At 51.3% G+C, this 12,905-nt stretch overlaps 1 long non-coding RNA gene across 1 annotated transcript; it reads right to left on the minus strand.

Annotated features, from left to right (window-relative positions):
• Positions 1–1,427: 1,427 nt before the first annotated feature.
• Positions 1,428–5,105, minus strand: LOC135420623 (uncharacterized). The gene is made up of 2 exons (XR_010433631.1): positions 2,623–5,105; positions 1,428–2,561 (listed from the first exon to the last, which is right to left on the minus strand). It is a non-coding gene; the product is annotated as an uncharacterized LOC135420623 (long non-coding RNA).
• Positions 5,106–12,905: the final 7,800 nt, after the last annotated feature.

Consider the following 12,905-nt stretch of genomic DNA (forward strand, 5'->3'; position numbering starts at 1 on the left):
CATGCCATTTTCCCAGGAACTGTTGTCAGTAGAGGCCTGCGAGATAGGAAGATGTTCCTGTCCTCATACCCTTTTATGGAATTCCCCGCTCTGAGGGAATAACTGAGCATCCTCACACCCTTTTATGGAATTCCCCGCTCTGAGGGAAGGACTGAGCATTCCTGCCTGAACTGAAGAATATATAAACTTGGAGTTTTGGAACCTTTTTACCACTCGTGGGATCCAGAGGAAGACTGCAGCTCACCGCTCTCAACCAGACTGCAGCTCACCGCTCTCAACCAGACTGCAGTTCACCACCCTCAACTGGACTGCAATCACCACTTTTGACCAGACTGCAACAGCTCTCCCACCAGCAGGTTTTTTCCCCCTCTCCCTTTACTTTGGACTCGGGGGGGGAGGCAAGAAACACCACTTTGTTCATGCCCCAGGGTGCTGTGTTATACATTTGGGTTTTGTGGGTTAAAACCAATTGTTTGTCTGTATAATCATACTTATTGTATTATTTTATTAAATTGTTATTCTGATTTATAATCTCTCTTTTGAGTTGAGTTCATTTCCCCTGTTGGTTAACTTTAAAACCAGCACACTGGAGTAAAAGAAGCAACCAACCAAGAGCTTCAACCTGTTACTGTTTTGTTGATATTACCTTTTTGCTTTTTATTCTAATAATCATATTGTATGTTAAAATTTGGATGATCATGAAACAGTCAGCTCACTAATTACCCCCATAAATACTAGACAATGCCCGCAGTATAAAGGCATAAAAAACCCCTCCCAGACCCTCCAGGAGCCCTCAAATCCCATCCCAGTCCAACTTCCCCTCAAACCGTCCAAGGGCCCCAGACTGCCTCCCAGACCCACAAAAGCCCACAAGATGTTCCCAAACCCCTCCCAGTTACCTCCAGCCCTCCCAGGATCCAACAAACCCTCTCCTAGTTTCCCCCTTCCCCTCAAGGACGCTCCCAAACTCTCTCCCAGTCCCTTCCCAGACCCCCGACGATTCCCCAAAACCCCTCACAGTCGCCCCAATCTCCCCAACCTCCCTCCCAATCCCCCAAGCTCCCCCAAACCCCTTCCCAGTCACCTCCATGACCCCCAACCCCTTCTCAGTTTCCCCATTCCTTCCCAAACCCCCTCCCAGCTGCCGGCCCGTCCCCCAGGCTCGGCTGAGGAGGTGCCCCAGGCTGACGGGCCCGCCCTGCCAGGGGCGGTTCCAGCAGCACGTCGGGAGCCACCCCCTGCCCCCAAAGCTCCCGCCCACCCTGGAGCTACCTCAGCTGCCCCTGCAGGGGAGAAATCCAGGCTGGAGCAGAGCAGGGGGCGGGGCCGGGCTGGGAGCTCCATGAACGAGGGCACTGGGAGGGAGAGCAGGGGAGAGACTGGTGTAATAAATTAGTAGTAGTAAAGTAATTTACTCATCAAATTAATAGTAGTAAAGTAATTTATTCATTAAATTGTATTGCATGTTATATTCCTATATATGTTATTGTAATCAATGTTCTGTTAAGGTTGGGGGACTGTAAGTTGCAGAATGGTTAATTAATTTGTCAGTATTATAGGCTGATAATCCTGCAGTTTGCAGTTCTTAAGCTGACAAGACAAATTATTGTGCCTTGCTGAATAAGTATTTTGTATCTTGTTTTTCTAAAAGTATATTGTCTAAAAGTGTACGCCTAAAGTAACGAAGGGAAGGACAAGGATCAAAGGGTCAAGTACGAGGACGATAAAGAGGATCCAAGATGGACATCTGGAGGGTCCCACACACTAGGCCTCAAGGACGAAGGATTAATTAAAACTATGGATAGGAATGTACCTGGCAACTGAAGCGGGCCTGCAAAAGAACCAACCAGAACCAGACATGCGAACTCGGATCCAATGGAGGAATAACAAATGACTATGGGAGGGGAATTGATAAGGGTATAAAGGTTACTGTTTTTGCCCACTGTGCTTGCGGGCCGTGAGTGGAGCAGGGGTCTCCCCGGCCGCCCAGCGTGCTGTTTTGCTTATTTGCATTTTATATAAATCTTTAATAAATTTTTGCTGCTATATTTCAGCCTCGTTTCATTTACCTATAACACCAGGATGGGCTGAGGGGGCACTGGGAGAGAGAGGGGAAAGTTTTTTGCCACTTTCCTGGGCACTGGAACACCCTCTGCACCCCCGTTCCCGGCCATGCCGGCTCTCCCCTCCCACGCCATGAACAGGTTCTGGGGCTCCCTCGTGGGTCGCAGCCAATAGAACGGCTCTGCTGGAATGACGTCATTGCCAAATTCTGCTCGGCCCCTTTCCTTGCGCTGGTGAGTCATCCAATAGAACGTCGATACTTCCGCGGGGGCTGCCGGGAGCGGGGCGGTGGGGGCGGGAGGGGGGAGGATCGCGATTGAACCTGATTGGTCCTGATCAATCCCGGCCCCAGGGTCTCCCCCCGCCGCGATGTTTTCCATGTGCGGCCCCAACGAGGTCATGGTGGTGTCGGGTGAGTTCAGGGGGTCCAGGGGCTCCTGGTGACCCCTCCAAATCTCCCCCAAGACTCTTGGGAACCGCCCAGCTCCCCCCCAAGACTCCTGGAGACCCTCCGAAAGCTCCCCTCCTGGGGGCCGCCCCTCCGCCTTTCCCCCTCACCCCCCAAATCTCCTGTGCATCCCCTTAACCCTTGAAAATCTCCTGGGACCACCTCAGACCCCCAGACTCCATCCTGGGGACCCCCAAACCCTCTTCAGGACTCCTGGGCTTCTCCTGACCCCCTCCTAGAATCTTTTGGGTCTCACCAACCCTTTACAGCGGATTCCTCGGTCCATTTTCCCCCCCGGACTGCTGGGGGCATGGGCTGTTGTTTCCTGTTTTCAGCCCTGCCTCCCAACTGCCAGCCTGACTCCCAAAATTGCATACAAACAAAGATTCCTCTGACACCAAAGATGCCAGCACAGAAAGCTCTTGCTGCCCATGCAGTCCCCAGGCTGCTCCACCTACTGCACCACAAAGCTAAAGCTTCCAGGCTTTCTTTCCTGGGTAGAAGGGCTGTTGTTTCCTGTTTTCAGACCTGCCTCCCAATTGACAGCCCTAATCCCAAAATTGCATTCAAAGAAAAATTCCTCCCAGAACAAAAGTGCCAGCACAGAAAGCTCTTGCTGTCAATGGAGTGCCCAGGCTGACAAACCCAACTGCACCACAAAGCCATAGCTTCCAGTCTTTCTTTCCTGAGGATAAGGGCTGTTGTTTCCTGTTTTCAGATCTGCCTCCCAACTACCAGCCCAACTTCCAAAATTGCATACAAAGATTCTTCCCAGAACAAAGGTGCCAGCACAGAAACCTCTTGCTGCTCATGGACTGCTAAGCCTGGCCTACCAAGTGCACCACAAAGCCAAAACTTCCAGGCTTTCTTTCCTGGGGAAAAGGGCTCTTCTTTCGTTTTTTTCATCCCTGCCTCCCAACTGCCAGCCCAAATCCCAAAATTTCAATCGGATGAAGATTCCTCCCAGAAAAAAGGTACCAGCTTAGATAGCTCCTGCTGCTCATGGAGTGCTCAGTCTGGCCCACCAACTGCACCACCAAGCCAAAGCGTCCTGGCTTTCTTAGGGATAAGGGCTGTTGTTTCCTGTTTTCAGAACTGCCTCCCAGCTGCCAGGCCAACTCCCGAAATTGCATACAAACAAAGATTCCGCCCAAATGAAAGGTGCCAGCACAGAAAGCTCTTGCTGCTCATGGATTGCCCAGGCTGGCCCATCAACTGCACCACCAAGCAAAAGCTTTCAGGTTTTCTTTCCTGGGGATATGGGCTGTTGTTTCCTGTTGTCAGCCCTGCCTCCCAACTGCCAGCCTGACTCCCAAAATTGTATACGGGCAAAGATTCCTCCCACACCAAACGTGCCAGCACAGAAAGCTCTTGCTTTCCATGGAGTCTCCAAACTGACAAACTAACTTCACCAGAAAGCCGAAGTTTCCAGTCTTTCTTTCCTGCCCATAAGGGCTGTTGTTTTCTGTTATCAGAACCGCCTCCCAACTGACAGACCAACTCCCAGAGTTGCATACAAACAAAGATTCCTCCCACACCAAAGATGCCAGCACAGAAAACTCTTGCTGTCCATGGAGTGCCCAGGCTGACAAACCAACTGGACCACAAAGCCAAAGCTTCCAGGCTTTCTTTCCTGGGGATATGGGCTGTTGTTTCATGTTTTCAGCCCTGCCTCCCAACTGCCAGTCTGACTGCCAAAATTTCAAACGGACGAAGATTCCTCCTAGAAAAAAGGTATCAGAATAGAAAGCTCCTGCTCCTCATGGAGTGCTAAGCCTGGCTCATCAACTGCACCACAAAGCCAAAGCTTCCAGGCTTTCTTTCCTGGGGAAAAGGGCTCTTCTTTCGTTTTTTCAGCCATGCCTCCTAACTGCCAGCCTGAATCCCAAAATTTCATACAAACAAAGGTTCCTCCCACACCAAAGGTGCCAAAACAGAAAGCTCTTGCTGCTCATGGAGTGCTATGCCTGGCCCACCAACTGCACTACAAAGCCAAAGCTTCCAGTCTTTCTTTCCTGGGGTTTAGGGCTGTTGTTTCCTGTTTTGAACCGTGCCTCCCAACTGCCAGACCAACTCCCAGAATTGCATACAAACAAAGATTCCTCCCACACCAAAGGTGCCAGCACAAAAAGTTCATGCTGCCCAGGGAGTCCCCAGCCTGGCCCACCAAGTGCACCATAAAGCCAAAGATTCCAGGCTTTCTTTCCTGTGAATAAGGGCTGTTGTTTCCTGGTTTTAGCCCTGCCTCCCGACTGCCAGCCCGACTTGCAAAATTTCATAGGGTTTATCCACTCACAGGAGTTTCTTACTGGGATTGTATTGCTCAGTGTTTGAGCCAAAGCTGCCCAGGTCCAAACAGCCCCATATCCAGTTGGCTGCTCCCTGCCACCCTCATCTTCTTGAGAGGAGAACAGAGCTCATCCCAGCTCCCAGGGATGAGGGGCATTTGCTGATGTCTTCCAGCATCTCTGATTGACAGATGCACCTCCATAACTTTAGTGTTGGGGTAGCAGCTGCATTGCCTGTACCTGATACTGGGCAGCTGCAATCGTCCCTCCTTGAGCAGTGGGGCTGGAGCAGTTAAATTCCAGATGTGCCTCCAAGGTGAGCCAGTGTGTGAAATAGCCCCACTGCAGGAATTGCCTTGGGGAGAGGGGGCCATGGAGGAGGAGCCCCTTGCAGAGGTTTCCTCTGCTCTTTGCTGTGTTTGTGCAGGCTGTGTGTTAGGGGGAGGAAAACCCCAGCAGTGGGGATGTGTCTGCCCAACAGTCGCAAGCAGAGCTTCCGGAGAGGGAATGAGCTGGGTTGGCTCTGGTTTTGCTGAGAGCAAAACACTCCTTATAAGGTCCTGCCAAGGTAGGGGGATGGGTTTTTTAACCATGTGATCTATAATAAACAAACCCACAGAATGGAAAGACACATTCAAGAAGCAAAGGAGTGACTTTCCTTCTCCTCTGTCCCCAGCAGTGACTGCTCGGTTTTACTGACCAACCGGTTCCCAGGGCCCTGTTCCTGCTGCATTGGCCTCATGAGTCTTCCTTCAGAGCAGCCAGAACCTCTCCTGCTTCAGTTCTGAAATCTGGAGATTTGTTCCTATAATTGAGTTCCCAAAAATAACTTTGAGGTCAATATCAGAAGAAATTACTGCATTTCTCATATGATAAGGTTGTGTTTACCTCATCTTTACAAATTCCAAGGTTGACAATGATTACTGAGGGCATGGTAATTTCAAAATAGACCTCCTGTGCTTGGCTGAGATCTTTGCCCTTCCTCCTTGTTTTAGAGCTTTTCCTGCTTCAAGCACCACGTGCAGCTGCTGCAGGAAAGGACGTGTCTCCTGTGAGCCTTGTGTCCCACTGATCAGACCTGGGCACAGGATCTCTTGGACACCCACAGGAAACCCAAGTGCCACTGGAAACCTCCTTGCCCAGGACTGGATCTTTCAGGGTGGGATTCACATCGCTGCCCATGTTCAGCCAGGAATTTCACTCCAGTTCAGGCAGAGATAGAGGACATGACAAAGGTGTCTCTGTGGTGCTATATCCTCTGAATTCAGACACCTGTGCAGGTCAAGTATATCCAATGCACATCCTAACAGTGCCCTGGGCCTCTCCAGAATGGCATTTGGAGGCTGGGCAAGGTCACACAGAAGGCATGAAGTGTCAGAATATTTCTGCAGGGTCTTCATCCAACCTGGCTGAAGGTCCTGTCCCAGCAGCTACTGCAAGGGTGGGACAGAATGAAGCCACAGCAAGTGCCCCTGACCAACAGCCCGCAGTTGCTTTCAGAGAAATCAACAGTGCCTTTCTGGGCTGCTGCTGGTGGGAAACTGATGTCTGAGTCTCTGGGTTCAAATGAGCAGAGCAGGGCAGAAAAGAATCCTCTGTTGTTCCCCATGCCCAGAAGACTCCACTCTGATCAAGGAGATTACAAGGAACAGTGTTTCAGTGTTATCCAAAGGCTATCTGGAACTATGTGGTGCTGAGCAAGAACCATGGCATGGCACTGGAATCTCCTGCTTGCTCAGTGGTCCTTGTGAGCTTCCTGGGACAAGCAGGAGCAGGTGAGCTGCCTGTGCAAGGGACAGCCTGCAAAATTACTTTATTTTCAGAAATGGTGCATTACCCAGAGTAGATAGAGCCAAAATATCTCCATGCCAAATGGATCCAAGCAAGTGCCCTGCCATTTAGCTGCCACCAGCTCTGGTGTGAATCTCACCTCTAAACCTGCCTGTGACCCTGAATACTCTCTGAGTTCCCTCTCCTCACCTCCAGCTCCTGCTTCCTTCTACGTGTCCCCATCCAAGACAAGTTGCAGGAGGTCTTCAGCCCTGGTCAAAATAGCCACTCACATCACCAAGGGGACAAGTGAAATGGGAGAGATCCCAGAGTCCATGGGATCTCAGACAGCTCCAAGGAGAGCACTTCCGCGGTCCTGGACATCTGGGAATGCTGCTGGGAATCCTCAGCTCTGCTTATCTCTCCAGAGGACTCTTGATCCAGGCCTGAGATCTCCATCTTCACGTCATTTCTGGTTGGCTCCCAGTTTTCTCCTCATGGTTTGTATGAGTTATTCCCTCTCCAGCCATTTCCTCAGAGATAAAAGAGCAAGAAAATGAGGGCCAAAAAATATCAAGAGGGATAAGAAGATGACAGGTGCTGTCTGATGGTCCCTGCTGGCTTGTCAGCAGCAGCTAGAGCAGGATGATAAACCCAACTGACTCTTCTGACAACACTTCAAGAGCCAGACCTGCTTCGGGGGACAGGAGGGCTGAGGTGGGAGGACAGGGGGAACTTTCCCCAGCAAGCCCAGAAGGGGCAGATCAAGCATTCTGGGATTGCCACATCAGCACCTGCTCTGGCCCTTTGGGCCACAGTCACTGCCACCCCCTCAGAGCACAGAGGGGATTTCTGGAGCTGGTTGTGCTGTGGTCACATCCCTGCAGGAGGGGAGAGGCATACTCTGTTGTAGAGAAGCAAGATTCAGGATGGGAACAGTTCCAGGCATGGAGAAAAGCATACAGCAATTGGCAGGACTTTCATATGGACTTTACTGTTAATATGTGGTTTCACTGTATTCATGCTACACAGTGCACAACTGCACATGCCCAGGCTTCCTCCTCCCCCTTTTGCCTGTGCCCTGTTCTGATTGCTCCCCCATTTGTCTGTCTGATAGCCCACCCGATGTTCTGCCCCCTTTCCCTGGCGGGACGGTTAAGAACCGGGTGCACACCTGAATAAACAAGTCTGCTTGCACCCTTCCTCATGTCCTGTCCCCTCTTCCCTTCGGACAGCAACACTCTGTTCCACTGCTGGTTGTCTCTCTGCCCACAGGTCCCTAACAGCAGACTCTACGACTGCCTGTGGTTTTTTTACTGTGTTCCTTAGACCTATGTTTTTCCAGAAATTGGCATTAACGCACTGCAGACAAGGTTTCACTTTCTGTTCCATTCTCTGCTCTGCCCCCTCTTTCTTCAATTCTTCAAGATGGTTCCTGGCTCCTTCCTCTCACAGGCTCTGCACCTCCTCTCTCCCATGTCCTTCTTCATCCTTCCAGCAGAACCAGCAGGGGAACATATGGCACAGGCCACATGAGGACATCAGGGAGAGTGAAGCAACATACAAGTAGGAAGCAACATACAATTCCTTTCATGACTTCTCCTTAGGACATTGAAATTCCAGCTCCATTATTTCTTCAACCACCACCAGAATTAGGGAATAAACTGATACAGAGAACACACTATAATGATTTTTCTAGACACTTTTGAATTGTTTCCTGATTTCAGTATTGTTTGTTGGTCAATACTTCACCAACACAGAAGGATTCTGTGCCTTTGGATCACACCACTCGTCTTCTTAGACGCTTCCTATCACCATACGTGCAAATGATCAAATGGCGAAGGGGAAGTGAAAATTTAACACACAGGAACCAGGCACAGATCCAGCTACCTTGGACCTCATAGATTCTGAAATTTGTGGTTTCGAGTCTCTCATGCCCTGTACAGAATCACAGAGACACCGAGTAGTTGAGGTTGGAAGGGACCTGGACAGATCATCTGGTCCAATCCCCCTGCTCAAATAGGGACACCTGGAGCCACTTGGCCAGAACCTCATCCAGAGGCTTTTGAATATCTCCAAGGATGGAGACTCTACCACCTGCCCAGGTAACAGTGTCTGTAAGACTCAGGGAACAATCTGGGGCTCACTGTCCTTGCTACATTTCCATCTCCATATGACATCACTTGGAGATGTACCTTGATCGGGTAAGAGGCAACAGGCACAAGCTGCAGCATGAGAAATTCTGATTCAATGTGCGGAAAATTTTCTTTTGGTGCTTTTTACCATGAGGGGGATCAAATATTGGAACAAGGTGAGGAAACTCAGGGTAAAGGGGAGAATGTAAATCAAAATGAGGAGCCATTGCACTATTGCCATAATCAGTGTCAGGCCACAAGGTTTGCCAAGATGATGAGACTTGAAACCAAGTCTGAGCTGTACTTCTACAAACTGAGACCCCACAATAGAGCAGTATAAAGTTAAACAAATGAGAAGGGTCCAGATAGTGCTCAAATTTGGAAACTAAGATTTGCAATCAATTGAGAAACTTAGTGCGAGGGGATGAGAGACACCTCGAGAAAGAACAATAAAGAGATTTCAGTGGTTAGTTAACTCAGGATGCAAAATGGGATTTGCTCCTCCACGTTGAAATGTCTCAGAGACAGGTTAGGGGTGTTTGTTCTAGTATTGATTTAGTTGTTAAAAATCTCAGCAACAATTACTAACCATGAATATTCCTGACCTCTAAACTCAGACAAATAATAAATGGCTATTTTGCCTTGAGATAAAGGACGTGAAATAGAGCAACACATGCGGATGTGCTTCAAAAAAAATGTATAAGATTAGTTATCAGGTGGGACATCTCTGCACTGGCTGAAGGTGTAAAAAGTCAAGGCTATTTCTGATGAAAGCTCCCCCAAGTTCTTTCAGTTTTGGTGGGAGTTGTTTTGAACACTGTCCACAGCTTTTTCACACCCCACCTTTGCTCTCTTTTCATCTGTTCTGCAATAACTCGCAGCTGGGCTCTGAACTGTGTCTGTTTTGTGCTGCACAGATGTGCACAGGTTGCACCAAACCTGACCCTCTTCTCCCAGTGCAACTACCCCAGGGTGGCCTGCAGACCTGGAGTCTCATGTCCCATTTGAGACACACGTGCGCACAACCTGCAGTTCCACACATCCCCAGGGGAGCATCATGGGCTCCAGCTGCTCTCTCACATAACAGGCAACTCCTGCTCCTCATCTTCTCAGCCAGTACCTCCTGGATACTCTCTGTGACTGCATTGCAACACCAGCCATGGGAACAATCCACCATATCTCCCTGATCCCAACAAGATCACAGCCCTAAAACCACACCCAGATGTCCATCTCATCCTCTTTATTCCCCACAGGAGCAGCATTAGTGGACAGGCCCTTACAAGAAACTCCTCAGCACAAGGACTGCCCAGAAAGGCCTTGGGGGGTTTCTTCACAATGGAGCATTGTTGGCACTTCCTGGGGAAAGAACCACTCGAACCCCCATGGCCTTGGCTATCATCCCAAGAGCTCTGGAGCCACTTGTGCCCATGGCCAGTTTCCCCTTGGAGAATCCCTTGTCTCCATGTGGCAGAAGAGATGGGAGGAGCAGTGAGAGCAGGCCAGAGTAGAGTGGGGGCCAAGGGGCAGGAGGGCTTTGCAGGGAGGATGCTGCCCCAGAGGGACAGGCAAACACGACTCATGCTCCGGGCTCACGGTGTCCGGAAATGAAAGCGGGGGCTCTGCAGGCGCAGCGGCTGCAGTGGGGGCTGAGGCAGGGCCCCCGCTCGCCACAGCCCCTCCTCGTGGGAAAGGCCCTGCTGGCCACAGACAGGCAGCAGGACCAGTCCCAGCTGCTCTGCAAGGCACGGGCCAGGCAGCTCTTGAAGCGTTGTGCAGAGCTCAGCCCACAGCAGACGCTTCCAGGAGACGCTGTTCCTGCAGTGCCCAAACAATGCTGGGGCAGCTGGGATGTGCCAGGCTGTCTCCTGCTCACCTAGCCTTCCTCCTCCTCCTCCTCCTCCTCCTGCTGCTGCGGCTGGTACTGAGTGAGTTGGGGGCTGGCCTTGCCTTGGGGCTCAGCACTAGAGGGCTGCTGAGCAGGGCAGGACAGGGCCCGACCTGGGCACAGGGCAGGACACGTGGGAAAGGGTGTGTGGAGCACAGGGGAAAGAGCTGCTTTAGGGAGGACAGGAGGGGACAGTTGCTTCCTGCAGCTCCCATGGACCCCTGAGCAATGGGAGTGGTTTCCAGCCCCTCTGAGGGAGTCCGGTTCATGGCATGAGACTTGGCAGATGCTTAAGTGCTTCAGGGAGCCAGAAGCATCCACCTGGAACCACAAAACCAACCAAAATGGGTTTGGGGAAGTGTCAAACAGGAGACAAAGGACCTGCAGAATGGAGCCACGTGGCTGGGAAGGTTCTGGCCTAGCGCAGCCTTAGCAGTGGGAACGTGGAGAGCGGCACGGGGCCGAGCTGGGTTGCTGCCCCTCTGACCAAAACCCTCTGTGCCCCATGGTGCAGGTGCCGATGTGATGGCCCAGGACATCTGCAGCTCCCCAGGGGATGGTGAGTACAGGGACACATCCTGTAAAGGGAATTGTTTGGGGCTGGAGATGGAAACTGGAAAGGGCTTTGTTCCCTGTGTGAATCCCTGGAGAAGAAATTCACTCCTCCCAGAGCCGAGGTATTTCCCAGCCCTTACAACAGTAACAAATTCTTGGGCCATTACTCTTCCACCTCTCCAGGTGACCTCCCAGCTCCTGATCTCTCTATGATCCCCACTGCTGCACAGGATGACGAACAGGTTTTGTTTTGGTGCGTAATTGATCAGAAGTCTCCTGCCACCCGAATCATCTTCTGCAAGGATGGGGTCGAGGTGCACAGCCTGAGAGCTCAACATCGGAAGGGGACCTACTACATGCTCCTCCCCATGACAAGGGGGAGCACAGGGACATACACATGTGGATACCAGCACAAGAACAACAGCAATCGAGTGAGGAACTCTCCCCTCAGTGCTTCTAAGAACCTGAGCTTCGCAGGTGAGTCATGGCAAAGGGGCACACTCCAAGGAAACACTCCCAGGCCCCACAGAGCCCAGGTGAGGGAGCTGCCCCCTGGCATGTTCTGGGCTGTTGGGAGGATAGGGAAAGGTTTGCTCTGGGGCAGTTGAGGGTCTTGGGTTTCAGCATCAGCAGCCCCCAACACACACCCCAAGTTCAAGCCATTGCACAGCAGGAGCATTTTGGGTCTTAGCCATGGAGGAATCTTTGTCACATCAGTGCCAATTTTGGGTGGGTTTGTGATTCCAGGTGGATGCCTCTGGCTCCTTAAAGCACTTCAGCATCTGCCAAGTCTCACTCTATGACTCAAACCCCCTCAGAGGGGTTGAAAATCACCCCCATTGCTCAGAGGTCCAAGGCAGCTGCAGGAAGCAATCGTCCTCCTGCCCTCCCTAAAGTAGCTCTGCCCCTCATTGCTTCATGGCTGCTCCACACACCCTTTCCCTGGGTTCTGCCTTGTGCCTGGGGCAGGCTCTGTCCTGCCCTGCTCAGCAGCTCTCCAGTCCACAATTCCCACCTTCCTCCTGCATCTCTGTGTCCAATGCCCTCACCTTTCTCCAGACTCACAGGGCACCCAAAACAGGATGGTGGGGAGCTCAGGACAGGAGCTTTCAGATCACCTCCCCTAAACTGTCCCAAAGCAGCTTCACCCCCCTGTATGAATCCTGCATCTCTGACAGGGAAACAGTCAAGCTACACAACACATCCCCCTGCCAGTTTGGGCAATGATTGATGGCACCAAGAGCATTCTCTGGAGAGAGGGACGGAGCCAGAGCACAACAAATTGCAGTTCAGGTGCCTTCAGGTCTCCAGGTTCCACGTGCCCAGCTCAGCCTCAAGTTGCAACCATCCCCCAATCCCCTCCCTGAGAGAGGGACACCCCCCCCCCCTTCAAGCAGCACCAGAGCGCAGGGGCTTGAGGTTGCATTGCTGAACCCTCCCCATGCCTTGAGCCCTTGGGAGTGTGTGACTGCCCAGCAAACCCCAGCCTGCCCTTATACTGTTTCTAGAGGATGGACAAGTGCTGGCCTTTCTTCATTGGTTTGACTGGGTTAAAACAAACAAGCAGAAAAATTTCTGGGAGGAAATACCTTGTTCCTTCACAATTCAGCATATGAGGGGGCTGTTCTGCTCTCCCTCAGTTGCTCTCTTGAATCAATTTGGAGACATCTTGATAACATAGGATTGAAAATGGCACTGATTGTTTTTCCATTTTTCTTCCAAGCTGCCCTCTTTTCCATAAACTCTGTGTGGAAATTTCT

Source organism: Pseudopipra pipra, chromosome 12 (assembly GCF_036250125.1).
Source record: "Pseudopipra pipra isolate bDixPip1 chromosome 12, bDixPip1.hap1, whole genome shotgun sequence".
Taxonomy (NCBI): Eukaryota; Metazoa; Chordata; class Aves; order Passeriformes; family Pipridae; genus Pseudopipra; species Pseudopipra pipra.